The following is a 23278-nucleotide window of genomic DNA, read 5'->3' on the forward strand; positions in this document are numbered from 1 at the left end:
GGTCATGAATGCAGAATTCGAAATGACAGATCTAGGAAGGTTGAGCTACTTTCTAGTAATGGAATTTTCCTACACTAAGTCAGGGATGGTGATGCATCAAAGCAAGTATGCTAAAGAGATACTAAAGAAATTTAACATGGACTCTTGCAACTCAGCAAACAGTCCAATTGAAGTCAATCTTAAACTGACAATGGATGAACGTGAAGAATTAGTGGAGGAAACTAACTTCAAACAAATAATAGGATCTCTAAGATACTTGTTCAATAGCAGGCCTGATTTAGCTTTTGGTGTTGGACTAGTAAGTAGATTCATGAGCAAGCCAAAGAGAACTCACTTACTTGTTGCAAAGAGGGTACTGAGATATGTTAAAGACACCAAAGATCATGGAATTTTCTTTCCATTTGGCACAAAGAAATCAGAACCAGAACTCCAGCTTGTTGGGTATGCAGATTCTGATTTTGGAGGAGATTTAGTAAAAGGAAGAGCACCTCTAGATATTTGTTTTTAATCAATGAAGCACCTATCTCATGGTGTTCATCAAAACAGAAAGTAATTGCCCTCTCATCATGTGAAGCAGAGTATATCTCAGGGTGTTTTGCAGCATGCCAACTGGTTTGGCTTGAAAAACTTATTGCAGAATTGAAAACCAGAATCACAACTCCTCCGCAATTCAGAATTGACAATGTTTCTGCAATAAACTTGGCTAGAAACCCTGTAAGCCATGGGAGAAGTAAGCACATAGAGGTGAGGTTTCACTTCTTGAGAAGCTTGGTTAACAAAGGAAGAATTCAGATCATTCATTGCAATACTAAAGATCAACTTGCAGATCCTCTTACAAAGGCATTGAGGGGTGATCACTTTGAAGAATTGAAGCAAAAAATGGGTGTGGTATCACTAAGCAAACTTGAATTAAGGAAGAGTGTTGAAATTATATAGGTTTTAATTCAAGTTGTAATTGTTTAGTAGTGTTTTGTTGTTGATAGTTGAAACTTATTATTTTAGGAAATCTATTTAAAATTCAGTTATGGCAGGTTTACTATAAAAGGCAAGTTTCTATTTGCTTTGAATGCAATTGAGGAATATTTAAGATAACTTTCTCTTCTTCTCTCTAACTCACAATCTCTTCATTTCTCTTCATCTTTCATTCTTCTAGTCTCTGTTTTTGTGTTGTAAGCCAAAAGGCCCCAACAATGTTAAAGTTCTAATTAAATGGTTCTTATCAACTATTAAAACTTCATAAAAGATTTAAAAAACTAACATTTGTAACCATTTATAGTGAAGAAGAGGCAAAACCTTACCTCATGGCCATGATTTATCCACTTTAATGAATAATTACATAAAATTCAGGAAAAGAATTTGGTAAAGGTAATGTTGAAAAATAAAATTTGAGTTACTAAAAATATTAGTCTAAGCTCAAAACTGTTTGTGAAGCTGAAAGGTTCATGGGAAGATCAAGCAAGTTAAGCTTTCTTTTGGAGAATTCTAAACCACCCTATGATAAATTAAATCTCTTCTAGGATGAAGTGAGTGATATAAACTTTAAAACTAAGCCAACTTCTTATGTATGTAATAGCGTTAAATTTAATTGTGTGATTGAAACCAACTTTAAACCCATATATCATGAAGTTCTTCCACCTTATAATATATCTTAAGAACTTATTGGCAAGATTTTAGACATAAGTTAAAGCCAAAAGCTTGTCATAAAACTTCAAAAGCTTACAAATCTAATGATAAAACTAAAATTCACCCAACTTTTACTATATGCATGCAAGGAGTGTGGAAGAAACAACACACAACATCTACATGCATACTACTTAGAAGATATTTTAATCATGACTCTCAGAATACATCATTGTTGGTCTATGGACAATGGTTGCTGGCGACATATGATAGGAGAAAGGGGTCTAACTTAAAAGGATGGCTAGGTTGGCTTTGGAGGCAATAAAAAAGGAAAATAATTTATATTAGCATCTTGTGGAGGTAGAGAAGAAACTAAGAAGAAAGAAATATGTGTGAGAGAGAATGAAAAGAGAGAAAGAGATGAGAAATAGAGTGAATTTTAATGTTCTTTAGTCGTTTAGAAGAAGAGAAAGAAGTAATTTTTATCTCCACTCTTCCACAGACAAGAATATGTTGTCTCAAATTTTGTCCAAAATTATATTTTAGATTGGTGAAAATTTGTCATGTCTATTAAAAAAATTAAATATTCATTATTTATTTATTTTTGTTTCAATATCATTGATCTGAAACATGATTTAGGATACAGTTTAGAACAACAGATCTTAGTCTCTCTTCCCCTCTCATTTTCTCCTCACTTTTGAGTAGAAAGAAATCTCATTAGCCCCACTCCATTTTCATTCTTTCCCCTGAATCAAAGGAGAAAAAAACCCTATTTCTCTTCAACTTCTCTCCTCTCATTTTCTTTCTCTTCTATTTACACTCTAGCAAACAAAGGCAAGGCATATAGCAAATACCTTCTTCCCTCAATTTCAAATGTTTTGTTAGTTAAAGGTCTAAGACGTTATCTACTTGGTATAAATAGATTATTTGATAGTGAATAAAATATTTCTTTTTTCTAAAGTAGACATCATAATCTTTACAAGATTGAAGTGAGTGATATATAAAATCAATGTGCAACTTGTATAATGTCTAAAGAGGACGAAAGATGGATATGGCACAATAAGCTAGGTTATACTATCATGAAACCAATTTTAACATTAAAAGGCGAAAACCTTGTAAAAGAATTATATCCAACATTTGTTTCACAAAATGTCTTGTGTGAACCATGTCAAATTAGAAAATAGGTTAAACTAGTTTTTCTGTGAAGAATGAAGTTTTTACCTCTAGACCTCTTCAATTTCTACACATAGATATGTTTTAGAAGATAATTTGGATTTGTCATCATGGATGACTATTCTAGATATTCATGTGTGCTTTTCCTAACACAATAGAATGAATCTTTTAAGGCTTTCTTTGTGTTTTGTAAGAAAGTATAAAATGAGCAAGATTAACGTATTTCTACCTTGAAAAATGGTTTTGGTGGAGAATTTGAAAATGAAAACTTCAAACTTATTTTGTAAAGAATGAAACCTCTAGCAATTTCTCTGTTCCTAGAACTCTACAACAAAATTCTATAGTGAAGAGAAAGAAAATATCTCATCAAAAATGACAAAAAGTATTATTAATGATAATAATCTACCGAAATACTTCTAGACATAGGCAATGTACACTAATTTATATGTGCAAAATAGAATAATCATAAGGACATTTCTCAAAAAATACTCGAACTCCCATCTCTTAATTTCATTTCTTTGGATGTGAATGTTTGATCCTCAACACTAAGGATAAACTTGGCAATTTTGTTTCCAAAATGGACAAAGGCATATTCATTGGATATTCAGAAATGTCTAAAAGCTTATAGAGTTTACTACTCTAGAACTTTAGTCAAAGAATAATCTATCCACATAGAGTTCAGTGGTGGTTTAAATACTAATTGAAATAATCTTATCTAGATGATGATCTTGCAAGTCTTAACATCAACAAGGAAGAAAATCAACAACCTGATCTGCCAAGATAGAGAATGTTGAAGAACTGTACAGACAAGTCGACATACAAATCAATAGGTGAGTCATCAAACTAGTCAGCATAAGTAAGAGCTTCTATACTGTGGAATGTCATTTTCATTCTTATTTAAGTCTTACAAATTATTTTATAATTTATTATATATTCTCATAAATTAAGAATAACATTTAATTTTTTTCCACATTGATAAATATTATTCTTTTTTGGGTCTTATAACTTACCCATATTTTTATATTTTTTGGGTACTATCAAAGGTATTCCTTCACCTTTTTGGGTAAGGAATTAATCTCTTTCGGAGTTCGCGGCTACCTCTCCCAACAAGTGTTGCTCATAGGAATCAAACCTTCAAACTTGAGGATCCAGTAAGGTCTTACACCATTAGACTAACGCCTTATTAATCACATTTTTATATTTTATAATAATTAATGATAGAGGGACCCCCATTTCCTTATAAGAATAAACATCAAAATATTCTTGTGTAAGAAGTATTCTTAGGAAATAAGAACCCTACAATGGTAAATGAGTGAAAAATATTCTTATTTTAATAAGAATACTTTAAGAATAACTTAGCTCTAATTGCAATAATAAAAAATAGCAAAACTTCTTACATAAGTCATATATATTGTGCTACTAGCATTCATGTAAATACAGAAGTACTAGTTACCAGCACAATAAATATATCCAAATGCATGTAGTAATAATATAGAAACATGCATGGCCCATAGGTCACACACACTCTTCCTCATACCTATGGCCTATGTGGGTAGAAATCCAATAAAGATAACATTTATGGAGCTATCACTATTTCAACATTTATGTATGCCTGAAACTTTTGTACATCCTCACTGTTACACAATAAGGTACATGCATGCATAGTTGGTCCTCATCAGCTACCATTAATATTCAAATTTATCAACTTTGTGGCAGATAGGCATGTTGAACAAGACAAGAAAATTGTCCTTCTCATTTATGCTCCTAATTAAACTGCATAACCACGTGTTGTTACTCTCCATAAATAGTATATATTCATCTTCTTTTTTATGGAGTTTTATCTTTTCTATAGACTCACTGCATCTTTTCAAAGAAGCCAATCTTGCTGCTGAATCCGGTAAGGATCTCATAGATTATCGTCTAATATTTGATATCATTAAATTAAGAGTGAATTATATTGTCACTGAAATTATATAAATTACCCTTTTTTTAAACCTATATACAAATCATCATAATTATATACATATATTATACTAATTACCTATGTAAGAGAGATAAGTGTAATTTCTTATACAAAAAATGATGACTAGGGGTGGAAATAGGTCAGATCGTCTATTATGGGCATATTACTTAACCTATAACATGCTAGGCAAGACCATAATTTTTTCGTAAACAACCAGGATCATACTTTTTAAAAAGCCTATTTAGTTTAACCGATGAGACTTTAGGTCATCCAAAGGCATACTAAACCTAATAGACCAGCCTATTTAGTTATATTATGTAATAATGTTTATATAATATAATTTTAATATAATAATGTATAAAAAATATAATTTAATTATTATGGTTAGAATAGTCTAGTTAAAAGTAGGTCTATTAGTCTATTTAAATATAGATATGATGATCTATTTCAAGATTATATAATATAGTAAGTATTTAAACAGTCTAACAAGTCACACCATGCTTTTAAATAGGTCAAACTTTGGAATATTTTTCAAACATACTAACAAGTTAGGCTCATGCTCCTATATGCTATATAGGTTCGGTCTATTTAAGGCAAAATAAGGCATGGTCTATTTCCACCCTTAATGGTGGTGAGTGTAAGTAAGTCAAACAAAATATAGTATATTGCAAAGACATATCAATATTTATTCATTGTTTTTTGTTAGTTATAATATAATATATGAGTGATTTAAACATCTTTTTATAATTACTGATGCAATTTAAATTTATAGTGTAAATTTTTTTATAGTATCAATATACATATATTATTCATATACTAATCAGTATTAATTTTTAAATGAAAGTAACACATAAATAATGGATGATTCAACCATAATACTTACATATTGAACTCTAAATTAATTACTTCAGTCATTCTTTTTTTAATTGTATCATATTTTTAAATGTAATATATTACCAATTGAAACTTTTTAAAAATACTGACTAGTTAGCTAGAGACCAACAACATAATTAAGCATACCATAGTATGTACAAATTTAAAAAAGAAAGTATTCCAAATTGTATGAAATAGTATTTTTGTTGGTGCAGCGAAAGCCGTTGTGCAGTGTTGGCCATAAGCAATCATATAAAGTGCATAGAATAAATATAAGAGAAGAAACAAGAGAATTTGGTAATGGGGTTCGGCCAATTGTGCCTACATCCCGGGAGCGCTGAGCAGCTACCAAGGTATTATTATAGAATAAGGATTACAAACCATAGCACACTCATGGGCCCACCTGCCCATGGGGTGTTTCTATTTGGTGCTTACATCTAGTGCATATTATAGCAACGGACTTGAGTCCAATATATAACATTGGTTATTCTACTCTATTCAAATACTAGACAATGTGGGACTAACACAATAACATATTTCAAGCATCCCCAACAATCTTCACTTTGATTGAAATAGACGAATATCTCGCTCCTTAAGAAATTTACACAAGAATCTCCATCTTAGCGAATATATGACTCCATCTTGTTCAATGTTTAATTCTGACCTTCTGAGTATTTTTGACGATGTTACCAAGAGCCTAGCTCTCTAAACTTGTAGTGCAGCTTCTTGTACCGCCATCAAATGGCACATGCCGCCTAGCCACACATTGCTAGGAAGTCTTTCAATATATTAGAACCTCTACACAAAAGTTCACCAACAATCGTCCTCTTCAATACTCAATCAAACTGAACCTTGGAGCTTCTTTGGAAAGTCTCAACCACTACCACCATTGTGTACTTCGACAATCCTAGTTCAAAAGAACTATCACACTCCACCATAAGGAGTATACCCATAGCACACACCTTGCATTAATACTAACTAATGTTTGTGTCACATCCTTGCATCCAAGCCAATGCCCATGTTACACCCATGCATCTCTATCAATGTTCGTGTTACAACTTGCATCAAAGTCAATGTTCATGTTACACCCTACATCAAAATTAGTCAACGTTTCTATGCTTTTGTGGATCTGCTAACAATTAACATCATTCACTATGACGTCCTAGACACGTAATTAGGATATTCCACTTCTCATCTCAAATGAGAATATTCTCTCAAAACCTAGAGAGATATTGTCAGCACCTGTCTATAGGTCAAACTCAACACATGAGTTCCTATCTCCACCTTGATCCTAATCCAGTACATGAACTTCTGGGATTCTGAATCAACACATACATTGTTACCACCATAGTTACGCCATATGTCCTTCTCCTTCACCCATTGCCAGGAAGTCTTTCAAATATTAGAACCTCTACACAAAAGTTCACCAACAATCGTCCTCTTCAATACTCAGTCAAACTGAACCTTGGAGCTTCTTTGGAAAGTCTCAACCACTACCACCATTGTGTACTTCGACAATCCTAGTCCAAAAGAACTATCACACTCCACCATAAGGAGTATACCCATAGCACACACCTTGCATTAATACTAACTAATGTTTGTGTCACATCCTTGCATCCAAGCCAATGCCCATGTTACACCCATGCATCTCTATCAATGTTCGTGTTACAACTTGCATCAAAGTCAATGTTCATGTTACACCCTACATCAAAATTAGTCAATGTTTCTATGCTTTTGTGGATCTGCTAACAATTAACATCATTCACTATGACGTCCCAGACACGCAATTAGGATATTCCACTTCTCATCTCAAATGAGAATATTCTCTCAAAACCTAGAGAGATATTGTCAGCACCTGTCTATAGGTCAAACTCAACACATGAGTTCCTATCTCCACCTTGATCCTAATCCAGTACATGAACTTCTGGGATTCTGAATCAACACATACATTGTTACCATCATAGTTACGCCATATGTCCTTCTCCTTCAACTCATCTAATTTATCCTCATGTAGTACCTTTAACAGACCTTGTCCAACCAACACGTTCTTCACCCTCTCTAGCCATTATCTAGCATCTGGGTTAAGAGCCATCTACCAATTGGCTCTGATACCAATTGTTGGGAGATCTTCATCCATGGGATACAACATTCCTCCATGGGCTAAGTGAAAGAAACATATAAGTGGGTTTGACACCACATCGTGACCCAAAACCTTAAGGCATTAGGTCTATGGGTCCATCCACTTATATGATATTTAACTCATCCATTTTTGCTCAATGTGGGACTTCTTCATTCACACTTGGAATTCCCAACATCTCTCCCTCAAGTGTGAGTTCTTCTTCGAGTATTAGATACACTAGAGCTTAGCTCTTTATCTACTTGCACTGTCGTTGTCTTATCTTTTCATCAACGAAGGTAACAAAATACCTAGAACCTCCTAGGGATGGTTCCTGAGTGGGTCCCCATACATCAGTATGGACATAGTCTAGAATACTCCGAGTTCTGTGTTGGTCAGCCTTGAAACTAACTCGTGTATGTTTCTCAAACATACAATACTTTCACACATCTAGCTTGCATTTGTTGACTCCTCTCAACTGACATCTTTTGCATATTTCTGTCATACCACGCACACTCATATGTCCCAAACGTATGTGTCATAATTTTGTAGCACCATGGTCTGAATCTACTAAGATCTCTTCAGTCACTCCAGCAACTCCACCTACAACTGTTCTCCCTAACAACTTGTAAGTGTTCCATGTAGTCCTTTTACCCTTCATCACAGTCAGAGCACCTTTGCATACTCGAAGAATATCATTGTCCCCATTTCTATAGCTAAATCCTTTGGCCTGCAATGTCCCCAAAGAAACCAAATTCTTCTTCAAATCTGGTATGTGCCTAACCTCACATAACTTACACCATCATCCATCACAATTCTGATTTCTCTCATACCAATAATTCAACATGCTTTATTATTTCCAAGATACACGAAACCAAAATTGTCTGCCATGTATATGGTGAACCATTCTATGTTTGGTGTCATGTAGTGGGAACAACCAGTGTCAAGTGTCTACTCATTTGTACTATGATTTGATGATACAGATAGTAGATCAACTTCATTGTTGTAATTAGAGTCATCTTTTTGTGCAACATTTGAAAATGTAGATACTGCATCTTTACCCACCGGCTTGCTAGGACTTCATTCATTGGGACAATCCCTTTTGTAAGCTCAGCCTGTTTGCACTTATAACTCAATAACATATTTCAAGCATCCCCAACAATTTTAAATGAAAATGATTTGAAATTGTATCTTAAACAAGGACCATATTCATTAATGGATAGACAAATACTTAGTTTTCTTTGTATTTTTAATGGGAAAAATATTATTTCACTTTATATAAAAGGATAAAAATATCTTACCATATTATTTTTCCTTTGTTTTTTTTGTAGTATTTATATATTCATTAACATAGAGAATCCTTACTATTGTATCCTATTGAAAAGTAAATTAAATGGTTGACATCTTGATTGATTAATTGTTTACACATACATTAAAAATAATTATTTCTCTTGACTTGTTTTATCAGTTTTATGGGAGGAAGGGGGCAGTTAAATTTAAACTTTTTTCACATTGTGTCAACAATTTCATGGATATATATAACTTATGTATTATACACAAACCCATATTTCCCTAGCTATAACATGATACAACAAAAATGAAGAGACACAATCCAATGAGATTTGAACAGAGACCTACTACTTGCCAAGAAGCATGACTTCCTATGACTGCCGCTTGTCTTATTTGTTATTGTATATAGGGTTCCTATCAATCAGTGTAAAATTCCAATTCCAAAGGTGTTTCTCTTCATCACCACCAAGTAACAAGAATATCTCTGTAGATAAAAATACTTTAAGTGAGAATTCTATAAGAAAATTTCATCTCTAAGAAATTATCGTTCATTTATCTGATGAACGAGAGAAGTATAGAAAATATAAGTTTGTAAACTTTTATTTAAAGATATATTTATTATGTTTGTGTAAAACATATCAATGTTTTCCAAACGATCCTGAATGGGATTTGCTGTTGATCCAATTTGATTTTAATATACTTAAATTAATGGAGGCGAAACGAATCTAAAAATTAGTATGATAACACATATTTTGGAAGTTTTTACGTGCATCTCCATCAATCATTTCTTGAACCTTTGTTCAAGTGTTGTATATCATCTTCCCATCAATCAAGTTTTTCTAACATCTTTAAAGTTATTAAACTTAATAAACTATAAATTTCCAAAATAACAATGAAGATATATTTTTTACCATTAGTCCAAGGCTATACAATATTTTCTCATTGAACCACATGAAATAAAAGTAACTTTTTGCACACCACTCACGTCCTCTCATGTTTGCATAATTTAGAGTCCAGATACACCTAATCTTAGTTCATTTTTTGCACACTTGAGACTCCCATTCTAGTTTTGCTTGTTTGAGTAATTAAATTATTGATCAATATTAATATTTGTCGACTACACCTAATTAAATAAAAGTTTAATTGTTATTGTTGATGAATATTAATATAACTATTAATGCTACAAACATATATTTAGTTTGAGTGACTAATTTTATGATGTCAAAAATTGCATTTAATAACAGTTATCCAATTGTACTCGTTAGTAGAACGTTATTAAATGTAAGGCGGAAGAGAATCAACATGGATCTTTAAAACAAACATTGTTAAATGTAATTGACAGATACATGTTTAACAACACTTACTAAAACTAGGGTTGTTGGATGTTTGCTATAGATTTTTAATGAAACAAGAATGTTGTATCTATTTGAAGAACATTACCAGGCTAAGCAGGATTTGGAATGTTGAAAAAGGGCCACAACAAGATCAGAATAAGAAGGGACCATGCAACAGCAAGCAAAGAAAATTTGTCAGGAGTTGCATCTAGGACAAGCTGGTCTTATGGAGATATAGTGACAAGAAGTAAGTAGCAGTGGTGATTTCACGACCAAAGACTTGTTAACATCAGATCTTGTGGAATCTAACAGAGAAAATATGCTTGGAAAAAACGTGGAGTACATGAGGCTTTCATTTAGTCGAATATGAAGATAGTAAAGCAGAGAAACTATTTTCAAGATTTGAACTTGTGATCTTTTGATGGAAAAAAGATTTGGTGAACGGATTACACCATACAATTATGCCAATGATTCAAATTGCAGACTGCATGATCTATGATGTGGTCGGAATATTACAATAGTGTTGACCGAATTACAATAATGCAAGCACATTGGACCACAGCACAATCGCATCATCACTAAAATTTAAATTGATAACTATAATTTATTTCAGTTTTGGATTTAGTCGGTAGCTATAATATCATCACTTGACAAACTTTGACTCTATGGGTGGATACTAAAATCAAAATAAACTATTTTACATGGATTTTAATCAAAACATTTTTTCAAAGACTAAAATTAAAAGACCCCCACTTCACATGGACAAAGAACATATTTTATGCCTTTGATATTTTTAAATTCGAAAATATTTTAAAATATTAAGGATATCTTGTTTATAATATGAAATTAAATTTTTAATATAAATAAATTGAAATATATAATTTGAAAATAATATTTAAAAATTAAATTATAAAATGAACAAAGTACGAGATAAATATATTATAAACTAGCTAGGAGAAGATAGTAAAGAGCTAGAATGAGAATAAAAATAATTTTTGCATTACTCCTCAAGGTAAAAGTTTTAATAAATAGTGGAGAGATTTAGGGTGTCTGTGTAATAAAGATAATGGTTTTAACAAGGGTTGGTTTAATGAGGATGTTCGGAGGAGAGTTGGGTCTAGGCAGTCTACTTTATTTTGGAGGGATATTTGGGTTGGGGGAGAGTGCCTTAAGAATTGTTTTGAAAGATTGTTTCAGGTTACTTTGAATAAAGATGCTTGCATTAGCTCTATGGGTGAATGGAGGAATGGGGTTTGGTGTTGGCTTCTGAATTGGCGAATGTCTTTATTTCTATGGGAGCAAGATGAGGTAAATGTTCTTCTTAATAAAGTGGAGGAGGTGAGTCTCGTCCATGGCAATGAGGATGGGTGGCTTTGGGTCAACGATAAGAATGGTACCTACTCGGTTCGTAATGCATACAAGGTACTTCAAAATGAGGTCAGGAATGATAATTATCTACATTATAAGAGATTATGGGCTTCCAAGGTCCCATCCAAGTTGAAATGCTTTGCGTGGAGACTTTTCGTGGGAGGTGTGCCTACTCGGATGAATTTGGCTAGACGCGGCATTATAGGATCTCTTCCCTCGACTCTATGTGCCTTTTGTGGTGAGTTAGAAGAATCTTCTGATCATTTGTTCTTCACGTGCTCGTTGTCTTACAGTGTATGGCAGAAACTTTACTCCTTGTTCGGCATCTATTCTATTCTGCCTAGTAGTACCGGAAGCAATTTTCTATCTCATTGGCACTTGTTCGGGGAGGCAAAAAATTTTCATCAACAATGGATGACCATTTGGTTTGTCACTATTTGGTCCTTGTGGTTAGTTAGAAACAAAATTATCTTTGAGAAATCTTCTTTTAATCTTGATGAGGTAATGTTCATTATTAACCTTCATTCATGGAATCTTCTTAGTGCTCGATTCGAAGGGTTTTCTTTCTCCTTTTTGGAATGGGTTTGGAATCCATCTAGTTGCATTTCTTGTAAAAGTCATCGTCTTTGTGGATAGGAGTATCACTTGTTCTCCTAACTATTTATTTTTTAATAAATTATTGCTGATCAAAAAAAATAACATTACTCCTATTTATAAAACAAAAATCTTGTAGCTTGCAACTCTATTAGAGGCCTAAGATAATTTATCATTAACAAATGGAATTAAGAAAAATAACATATGAGTAAAAACATTTTACTCATAGGTGATCGGAACAAAATGGACATCCACATTTGAATGTTTATTAGGATATGACTTACTAAAACCTTACTCAGGAAAAAAAAACTATGGGAAAAATATCAATAGAGGAAAAAAGTATAATACCTTCCATAGAAAATTGTCTCATTAAAAATTACCATGAAAACCGTGTAAAACAGTATCTTGATTAAGGTAAAAATATTGTTCTTTTAACTGAAAGCATTGATGACTTTTTTTCATGAATTTTTGTAATTTCTATGTATACGAAGAAGTCAATAAATATTATAGAGTGTTTTTTTTTTGTTTCCCACATGTATCCTTGTATTATAGGTAATTATGTCCAAGCCGGAAACATTCACAGGTACGCAGGGCTAACTCTCCCAACGGGTATTTTTTCCATCCACAACTCGAACCCAAATTCTTACTTAAGGGGACTCAAGCATGTACCACTTGAACCAACGTTTGTTGGTATATTATAGAGTGTTTGTGCATATCCAATCCAAATCTAAAATTTAAAATCCAATCCCAAATTAAATGGAATTAAAATAAATCGAATACTTAAAACATGTATTTATATATATATAGAACCCCTATATATATATATATATATCAAATTTTACATATATTAATCTCTCAGCATGAAAATATTACTTCACCTTAGAAGTTAAAAGTACACAATGTTATAAATTCCTCTAAATATCTATACGATCATCAATCCGGTAAACTGCCACTGTTTGTATACTATTTTAACTGCTCATGTAAATGGGTTATTGGTACTAGAAACTCACAAAATTTTACATACATTAATTGAGTTCGGTGTAAGATATCCATTATACCAAACTCGAACTCAAAAATTGGAATAAAATTTTACTCAAACTTAAACTCAAACTCAAACTCAACACATTGAATTTTTCCATTAAATTTGGGTTAGGTTTGGACATATACTCTTATATTTAGTTTTTATTGTAATCCCTAATTTTCTTCTCTACTGCATAAGTTGAAAAGTTTTGAAGACTAAAAATCATAAAAAATAGATCAAGATTGAATTAAGTCATTAAATGCTACCTTCAATTTTAGATGTTCATGAACACTTTTTTCTCTCAAAAACAATGTTATTCTTTCTGTTCAAAACTTTGCCAAATATAAAGTCACAATTCTTTACTAAAAATTTAAAATCTGTGCACTAATAGTGTAAAGTTTTTTATATTTTCAGTACATCATTCACCATTGATTTGCATTACTTTTATTTAAAAGTCAATAATAGTTAATAAAATAATGGTGAATGATTTACTACAATGCAAAAAACACTTACAGTATATATATATATATTAAATCCCTTTACTAATCCATCCATTTTCACTTGAGAAAAAAAACATCATTTCATAGGGAAATTGGTTTGAATTTATTTGTATCCTCCCTATGAAGCAATCTTATATGAATTGGATATGAACAACAAAGTTCTTTCTATTAACTACATTTACATAGAACTCTCGAAACCTTTGTTTAAGCCAGAACTAGAATAACTTCATGTTAATCCACATGTCCTTGATTGTAAAACCATGCTATTAGATCAGACTGTTTATGTAAGATTTTATCATATGTTGCTCATCGGCAATAAGCACCTAATGTATGATAAATAATTCAAAAATTGAAACTCGGACCAAACAATTGAATAAGTCAGAGAGACAGCTAAATCATTAGGACAATAATTTCATTTTTAGCTGCTAGCTAGATTTCCAATTGAACCATTTCATGTCTCCCAAAATAAGGTTGAACCCAATCAGGCGAGTGAAAACTAGAATAAATCGTTCCTGGCCTGGACAGCTTTTGAAAATAATAATAAAAAGTGACATCCAGATAATTATATGTTGTGTAGTTAGTTACTTCAAATTTATTTCCTTGTTTATTTCTACAAGTGACCATTTACATATAATTATGTTGATATTATTATTAATTATATATGATATCATTCGGTCCAATTAATCGAAGAGAAAAAAATATATATATACTGATAGTGTAAGAATTTGTTATACTGTTACTGTATCATTTATTATTCATTCTTAATTATCAATGATTCTTCATAAAAAAATAATTTAATGAATTGTGGATGATACACTGACTATGTATAAATCTTTATACTGCCAGTGCATAGATATTATACTATTGATCCAAAGTTTTAAATCTGTTAAAACTTATATGAGATCTTTTTGGTATCATATTAAGTATTCATTATCAAAAGATTGCTTAATTTGGTTCAAAGTTCAAACAAAGATTCACAATAAACTAGCCTACAAAAGTTAACAGGTCTAGTGGGCTAGAAAATCCAATGGGCTATGCCCAAATTCAAGGTTGTAGTTTTCTTCCCCACGAGAAGTTATATAATATTATTGCATGATCATATTAAACTTTATATAATATTATTGTAATGATAATGTATACATATTAAACTTTATATATTTTTCTCTTACATCAAAGTTGTGCTTTAATGATCTCTTACTCTTACACATTGAACCCTAACTCCTAGTCTTTGAAGCATTACTTTCCAATCCATGGCTGCTGAATTTGAAGTTGCTGACACCAACAACATTCTCTCTTGTGCTAACTGTGGAAAACCTGAAAATCTTCAGGTCATATTCTCCACTTTGAACTTTTTTTAAACTTGGATTTATTTAGGTGTTTTTTATCACCTTTTTTCTTTAAATTGGCTATGATCAACTAATTTATTAAGGTTTCAGCTAAAGCTGTTGCTGCCAGCATGTTATTTTGTGACATAGGCCGGATGTTATTTTTAGGACTAAGATGCATTTTTTTACATTTTTATATTTTGGTTGTTATACAATGAATGCTACATAATTTTTTTCAATGGTAATGGTTGTAGAAGTTGATATTGTAAGTCTAATGGGATACATTCTAGTAAGAAAATTTAAGGTTTATAAAGTCTTTCAACCTTATTCTTTTAAGGAATGATACTAAAATGTTTTTTCATTTCACAACTCCAAAAGTCATTATTAATGATCACGTTAATGTACATTAAATCCACTAACATATTAAAAGTAAGTATAATGCTACCATTATAATTCAAAATTGAAAAGGCATCGTGATCATTTCCTGTTTGATATGTATTTTATTTTTTATTTTATAATATATATTAAAGTAAAAACTTCTAGAGAAGTGAAATAAGACACATGTTAAACAATCAATAGATTTAAGATGACAAATTATCTACTAATATAAGAAGATACTTTATTTTCAATATATATTTATATTATTATCAATAAAAAGAATGAAATTGACACATGTCAATAATAAATAATGAATATAAGCTGTAGGTGAATAGTTGGTCATGCACTTTGGGATGGTTGACAATAATGCACCGTAAGAACTTTGTGTGTGTATATATATTTATAGGCAAATACCTTTTATATTTATTTATGAGAATTATATGGCATTCATATTATATTTTTCTTGCTTGTAGTATTGAAGATGATTTGTCATATATTTCATTGACCATGAGTTATGTTTAAACATTTATGAGAATGCTCACCCTATGTTCCAATAAAAGGCGACTAGTGAATAAAACTCTTATAGAGGTATTTTGGAAGATTAGATATGTATAGCCTCACGTATAAGTGAATAAGTTGTTCTCAAGATTTAAACTCGTGACCTCATGATTATTAAGCAACAAACTTATCATTGTGTGAAACTAACCCTAAACCCTCTATTGGCAAATCCTATTATATTGTAGTTAATTTTTAGCATCACGGAGATTTGTCATTCCTATGCCATTTTTCCTTGAACTTTTTGCCAACTTCCTTTTTTCTGTTAAACCCAGTAACAAAAGTTTTCTGTTAATTTAGCAGTGTGTACTTCTAGTTCTATTTTCTTCCCCTATCCCTATTCATGTTAAACATCAACATGATTGGAAAAAGGAAAACACATGCATTACCTTAACCACTGGACCAACCTTTACTTTTAACCAATGATGAATAATGCAGGTATAATATTTGAGATTTCTGAATCGTTTAAGCCAATAATTTTCATCGATCCGTGTCATTGCGCTGATATCGTTATTGTAATAAGTTCATAATTCATAGAATATTACATATTATGAGATAATAAATGTGTACCCTTTTCATCACTAGGTGTGAGAGACTGGTGTTGAGATTTTATCAGCTTGGGTGCCAACATCACCCAATGTTTTTCCTTAGCTACATTGGTCATAATGAATGAATCCAAGTTACAACAATAATGACAGTTTTTAAAGAGGGTAATATGCATGCATTATCATGTAAAAATTTATATATATTTACTATTTTGTTTATATTTATTTTTATTATTTTTATTTAATGATCAATAATAATTAAATATTATTAATAAATAAAACATAACAATATAAAAAGTTTATATATTATCGGTACATACATTTTTTCTTCTTTCTATACAAATATATTTTGGTTATCATGTATTTAATTTATAATGTCTAAGTATTTAAGTTTTATGTATTTTACTTTCGTGAATCAGAATATATTTTTTGTATTAAATGTACTTTATATTATAATTTTTATTTATTGTACTTTATATTATATTTCTTTGTCTTTATCTTAATTGTCAAATGAAGGTGAGAAAATGGTTAATATGTTGGCGTGATTACATATGATTAATGTTTTTTTAGAAATTAAAGTGTGAAAGGCAAAATAGAAAAACAAAATTATACCTTAAGTATTTAAACAATATTTTCCCTTTATATAATATAGATATAGATCTTATAACTTATCAAAGAAATATGGCAGCCTTATTCAATGTTGAGTATAATAAGTATGGCTGACAATTTTTCTGAGTATTTAATGCAATTGCATTACCTAAGTTCAAAGTTGAGTGCACCAATTAAAATTGCTAAGATTATAGTGGAAAAAACAAGAGTTGTATTAAGATTATGATGATACTGGTATGAGTGCATAAAAAGGTTGTATTCTATTCTTTTAAGGAAAATGATCCCGTATCTATTTAGAAATAATAAATAAAATCTTTATAATTAATTAAAATTTTAATTCTAATTAAAATTTAATTTTTAGATGAAAATACTAAAATCATAAATATATTTATTTTTAAATATGACATTTTTTCTCTTGTTTAAGGAATACAAAAGAATGCACTATCTGAAAATTAAGTATTCCAAACAAAAATTTATCTTTCAACATTTATTAACATTTCACAAAACAAAAACACACCAGTTATTTACATTTCACAAAAAGAAAACTCAAATATGAAATAGCTAATCATGTTTTGCATTCAGTTATTCACTTTAATATTTTAATTTTTAGAAAAAGGATTAATTACAACAACAAAATTATTCTCAACTATGTTTTCTCTAATTTAGTAGTTCTATTTACATATCTTTCATATATATCACCACCTTTATTTATAAAACACTAGTTCTTGATTTATTTTTATAGTTTTCGCTGTCTAATTACATTTTTATAGTTTTAAGTTTTAACGTTATCCCGTTTTTAATATCTTTCATTTTGATTTTAATAATAATTAAGAGGTATTTTTTGTGTCATTTTGTTTCCTCCAATAATATTTTGAATAGTTGTAATTTTTCTTTGATGCCTTATTTTTGTTCTTTAAAATAAAATATATATTATTTGTCATATGGTTGAAGAATGGTTGTGATGAGATATTTTTTTACTTGTTGACCTGTCGCCATATATAGCTTCTTCTTTTTTTAAATCAGTTAAAAATATTTTCGACCAATCAATTTGAACCTAAAAGAATTACATAATTTTAAATTCTCCTTTATATTTGAGGATACACGTAAACACAAAAATATATAAATTAATTTTGTATTTTTATAAATAATTAAACAAAAACTAATCAATAAATAAGTTTATGACATATTTAGATTCATCTAAATATCTAATTAATGAATGTATTCATTTGGAACAACAAGTATTAATTTTTAAATTAATTATAATTATTGGTCCATGTTCTTAGAAGTTACTAGTTTGAATGAAAATCTCTAATATGATGATAGTTGGTAATTGATTGATCAAACTAGTGAGGGTGTTGTTGACTCTTTCCTCTCACTTCATGAATAGTTTCCATGATAGTGGAGGAGTTATAACTTCTCTTAAACCCTTCTATAAATAGAGGCACTCATGTATTGAAAAAATCATGTCATTCTTTGTTATCTCATGAATAGAAACACAAAGTGAGAATTATAGAAGCACTAGTGGTTGGGTAAGGAAAGTTAGTGCCATATAGAGAAGGAAGGAAATTGAGTTCCTAATTATCAAGGAACGCATAAAGGAAATACGAAGAGATGAGAACAAAAGCAACCAAAAAGACAATTAGAAAGGCAACCACAAAGTGCATAATGGGAAATACAAATAGAACCAGATATTTCTTACTCTATTCTTTTATCACATGTGAATGTCATAATGTTAAGGTCCTAAATTAAGGGGTTCTTATGAACCATTAAAGCCCATAAAAGTTTATAAAAAGTCCAACAATTGGTATTAGATCATCATGTTAGAGACATTATGACATTTTATTTCAAGAATTGAATCATGAATAGGAGTGGCAACGGGGCGGGTTGGGGCCGGGTTTGCATATACCCAAACCCAAACCTGAAATTCAAAGCCCGAATTTGAACTCAACGGGGTTGAAAATAAAGATACCATCTTGAACCCTTTGGGTTTCGGGTAACCCGAACCCGAAAAAACCCGAAAATTATATATGTACTAATGAAAGTATGATATCATTTTTGTTTCATTTTTCTCTAGCATTTCTATTTTCTCATGTATTATTTCATTTCTTTTATGTTTGAAGATTCAATAGTATGTAATGTAAAATTAGAAATAAAAAAGAATGGACACATGATAAAAATTTCAATTTTAAATTGAATTACATTACTTCGGGGCGGGTTCGGGTTATGGTCTTTGATCTACCAAACCCGAACCTGAAAGTTAAACCCGGGTAAAACCCGAACCCAATCACATCGAGTTTTCCTCGTTAAATTCGGATTCGATTCGGGCGGTTACCCACGGGTTCGATTTTCATTGTCATCTCTAATCATGAATACATTAAAATGGAACCAAAAAATTTATTGTTATGAAATGAAGTAATTGTGAATTGTTCTCTTTTGGTTCAATCTGGAGTTAATTATTTCAATAAAAGTTGTAACACTTTCATGTTTTTTCATAATGTTACTATCTCACTGAAAATGAGAAATAATTATACTTATATGAAAAATTAATTGTTGATTTTGATATTTATTACAATTAAAATTATGATGCGTATTTTGATCACTCAAAGGTGGATCATTGTATGTAATTAAGATTATGATGTCATAAGGATAATAAATTAAGTTTGTCCATTAATTTTCACGCATATTATGATCAGCCAAAGGTAGATCAGTGCATGTGTTTAATGACATTAAAGTTTTAAGCATACTTGTTTGTGCTCATTTATCCAAAGATAACACACATGTTTAAAAAAAGTCTGATTAATTACCCATTAAAGAATAATATTGGGCATCATTAATAAAAGTTTAATGCATTTAAATTTTATCCAAAGATAAATTAAGTGCATGAATAAAAGTTTATTTAAATCCATAAAGGTTTATTCAAAGCATTAAAGTGTGAGCATATTTTATTTCAGCTTCATTCAATGCATTTGCCTTAGGTAAAATTTCAACGGGCTGAACTATGCTGATTAGTCCGAACAGATCCAGTTCTCATTGGGTGTTATGGACTTGGACTTGGCCATCATTATGGATAATGTACCGACCATAATTGAGACCAGCTCGGAGGCAGACAATACTCTATATGAGGCTTGGGAGCGGTCAAACAGGTTGAGTCTTAGCTAGATGAAAATGCCAATCTCTGACAATGCCAAACCGTCTATGCCTAAGACGAATAATGCAAGGGAATTTATGAGAATGATCAAGGAGTACTCTCAATCAGACATTAGTGATAAGTTTGTGGTGGGAAATCTCATGACAAAGTTGGCGACCAAGAAGTTTTATTGGTCGCAGTCCATTCATGATCATGTAACTAGCATGGCAAATCTAGCTACGAAAATGAAAGGCATGGGGATGGAGGTGATAAAATCATTCTTGGTACAGCTCATCATTAAATTCCTTCATGTTGAGTTTGGCCAATTTCAGGTGAACTATAACACCATAAAGGAGAAATGAATTTTTCAAGAAGTAAAGGTCATGCTCGTTTAGGAGGAAGGGAGATTAAAGAAAATTAAGAATGATTTCTTTCACTTGTTCATTCAGGAGCCAGGTAGCACCAGCTGATTCGGGCCAAGCAATAGGAACAAAGGAAAGTGGAAGGAAAAGATCCCCATTAAAGAAGGGAAAACTCATAAAGAAATTAAGTGCTTCTTTTATTAGAAGAATGAGCATTATAAGAAGGATTGTCCTAAAAGAAAGAAATGATTCAAAAAGAAAGGTAAACATTTTTTTCGTTATAGATGAATCATTTCTTACTGAGGTTCCTAATAATACTTGGTGGTTACACTATGGTGTAACAACTCATGTGTCACATATTATGCAGAGATTTCTTTAATCTGAACCCAAGAAACTAAGAAGTTTCTTTACATGGGGAACAACATGAAGGCACAAGTTCGTGAAATTGGGACATATAGATTGATCCTATATAGTATAAACTATTTAGATCTAGAAAAGTGCCTTTATGTTATTGAATATTCTAGGAACTTGGTTTCTATTGCTAGGCTGGATTATATAAGTTTTAATTTTAAGATTGAGCATTCTGGTTTTAAATTATGTAAACATTCGTACTATATCAGTTCTGGTACATTAATGAATGGTTTATATTGCTTCAATCTTGATTTTAAATTTAAGGAATCTTTATTTAATGTTGAACATGATGTTGGTAGCAAACATCAAATTTTTGATAAGAATTATGCTTACTTGTGGCATTAGAGATTATGCCATATATCTAAAGAAATGATAACGAGGTCAACAAAAAATGAGATTTTACCTCTTTTGGATTTTAGCGATTAGGATGTTTGTTTAGATTGTATTAAAGAAAAACAAACTAAACACATATCAAATAACTCAGCCACAAGAAGTAGCAAACTTCTTGAATTGATACACACAGATATTTATAGTCCTTTTGATGTTCCATCTTGGGTGGTGAAAAGTAAGGTTGACGAGGTTGAAAGGCAACTTGAAAATAAGGTTAAGTTTGTAAGGTTTGATAGAGGTGGTGAATATTATGAAAAATATAATGAGAATAGACAATGTCCATGACCATTTACAAAGTTTCTCAAAAGTTGAGGCATATATGCTCAATACACTATGCCTTACACACCGCAACAAAATGGTGTGGTTGAAAGGCAGAATCGTACTCTAATGGAATGGTTAGATCAATTTTGAGTCATTGGAATGTACCTTTATCGTTGTGGATGTACGTATTAAGGACCACTACGTATATGCTAAATAAGGTTTTCAGTAAGGCAATTCCTAAAACTCCCTATGACTTATGGACTGGTAGGAAACCCAGTTTGAGACATCTCCATGTTTGGGGTTGTCTAGCAGAAGTAAAGGTGTACAACCCACATGAATAGAAGCTTGATGCAAGAATCATTAGTGGTTTCTTTATCGAGTATCCATAAAAGTCAAAAGGGTACATATTTTATTATCCTGACCATAGTACGAGAATAGTTGAGTCTGGAAATGCTAGGTTCCTTGAGAATGGTCAAACCAGTGGGAATGATAAATCACGAAAGGTAGCTATTATGGTGACTTGTCATAAATCTTCTTCACCGAAGTTGCCTCCTCAAGTTGTTTTTCCTCTGGTTATATTACCCTTAAATAACACAAAGAGACAACAAGATAATATCCAAAACCCATAGGGTTAACAAATAGTTAATGAGTCTATTAATGAAGTCATTAATGATCTAAGAAAAATTCTTTAAGAATTGTTATAGCTTTGGTGGCTCATTATGATTTAGAGCTTCACCAAATAACTTAAATACCGTTTTTCTGAATAATGACTTAAACGAGAAAGTTTGTATGAACTAACCCGAAGTGTTTCTGACCACAAGAAAGGAAAATCTAGTGTAAATTAAATAAGTCAATATATGGACTGAAACAAGCTTCTAGACAATGGTTTATAAAGTTCAATGATACCATTACGTCATATGGGTTTGTGGAAAACACTATTGACCGATGTATCTACATGAAAGTTAGTGGGAGCAAGTTTATGATGTTAGTACTATATGTTGATGACACTCTACTTGCTGCAAATGATAAAGGATTGTTATATGATGTAAAGAATTTTCTCTCTAATAATTTTGAAATGAAGGATATGGTTGAAGCATCCTATGTGATAGGAATAGAAATATTTCGTGACAGATCACAAGGGTTGTTGGGATTGTCTCAGAAATGATATATCAATAAGGTATTAGAGAGATTCAGAATGGAAAAATATTCTAGGGGATAGTTTCAATCTAGAAAGGGGACAGGTTCAGTGAAAAGCATTGCCCAAGGAATAATTTGGAACATAAGGGAATGGGATATATTCCTTATGCATCAGTAGTTTGAAGTTTAATATATGTTCAGACATGCACTTGATCGGATATTAGTTTTGTTGTTGGAATGTTAAGTCGGTATCAAAGTAACCCCAAAATGGAGCACTGAAAGGCTACAAAGAAGGTTCTCATATATCTATAATTGTTATGTCCACC

The sequence above is a fragment of the Lupinus angustifolius genome, chromosome LG01 (genome assembly GCF_001865875.1).
Source record: "Lupinus angustifolius cultivar Tanjil chromosome LG01, LupAngTanjil_v1.0, whole genome shotgun sequence".
NCBI lineage: Eukaryota > Viridiplantae > Streptophyta > Magnoliopsida > Fabales > Fabaceae > Lupinus > Lupinus angustifolius.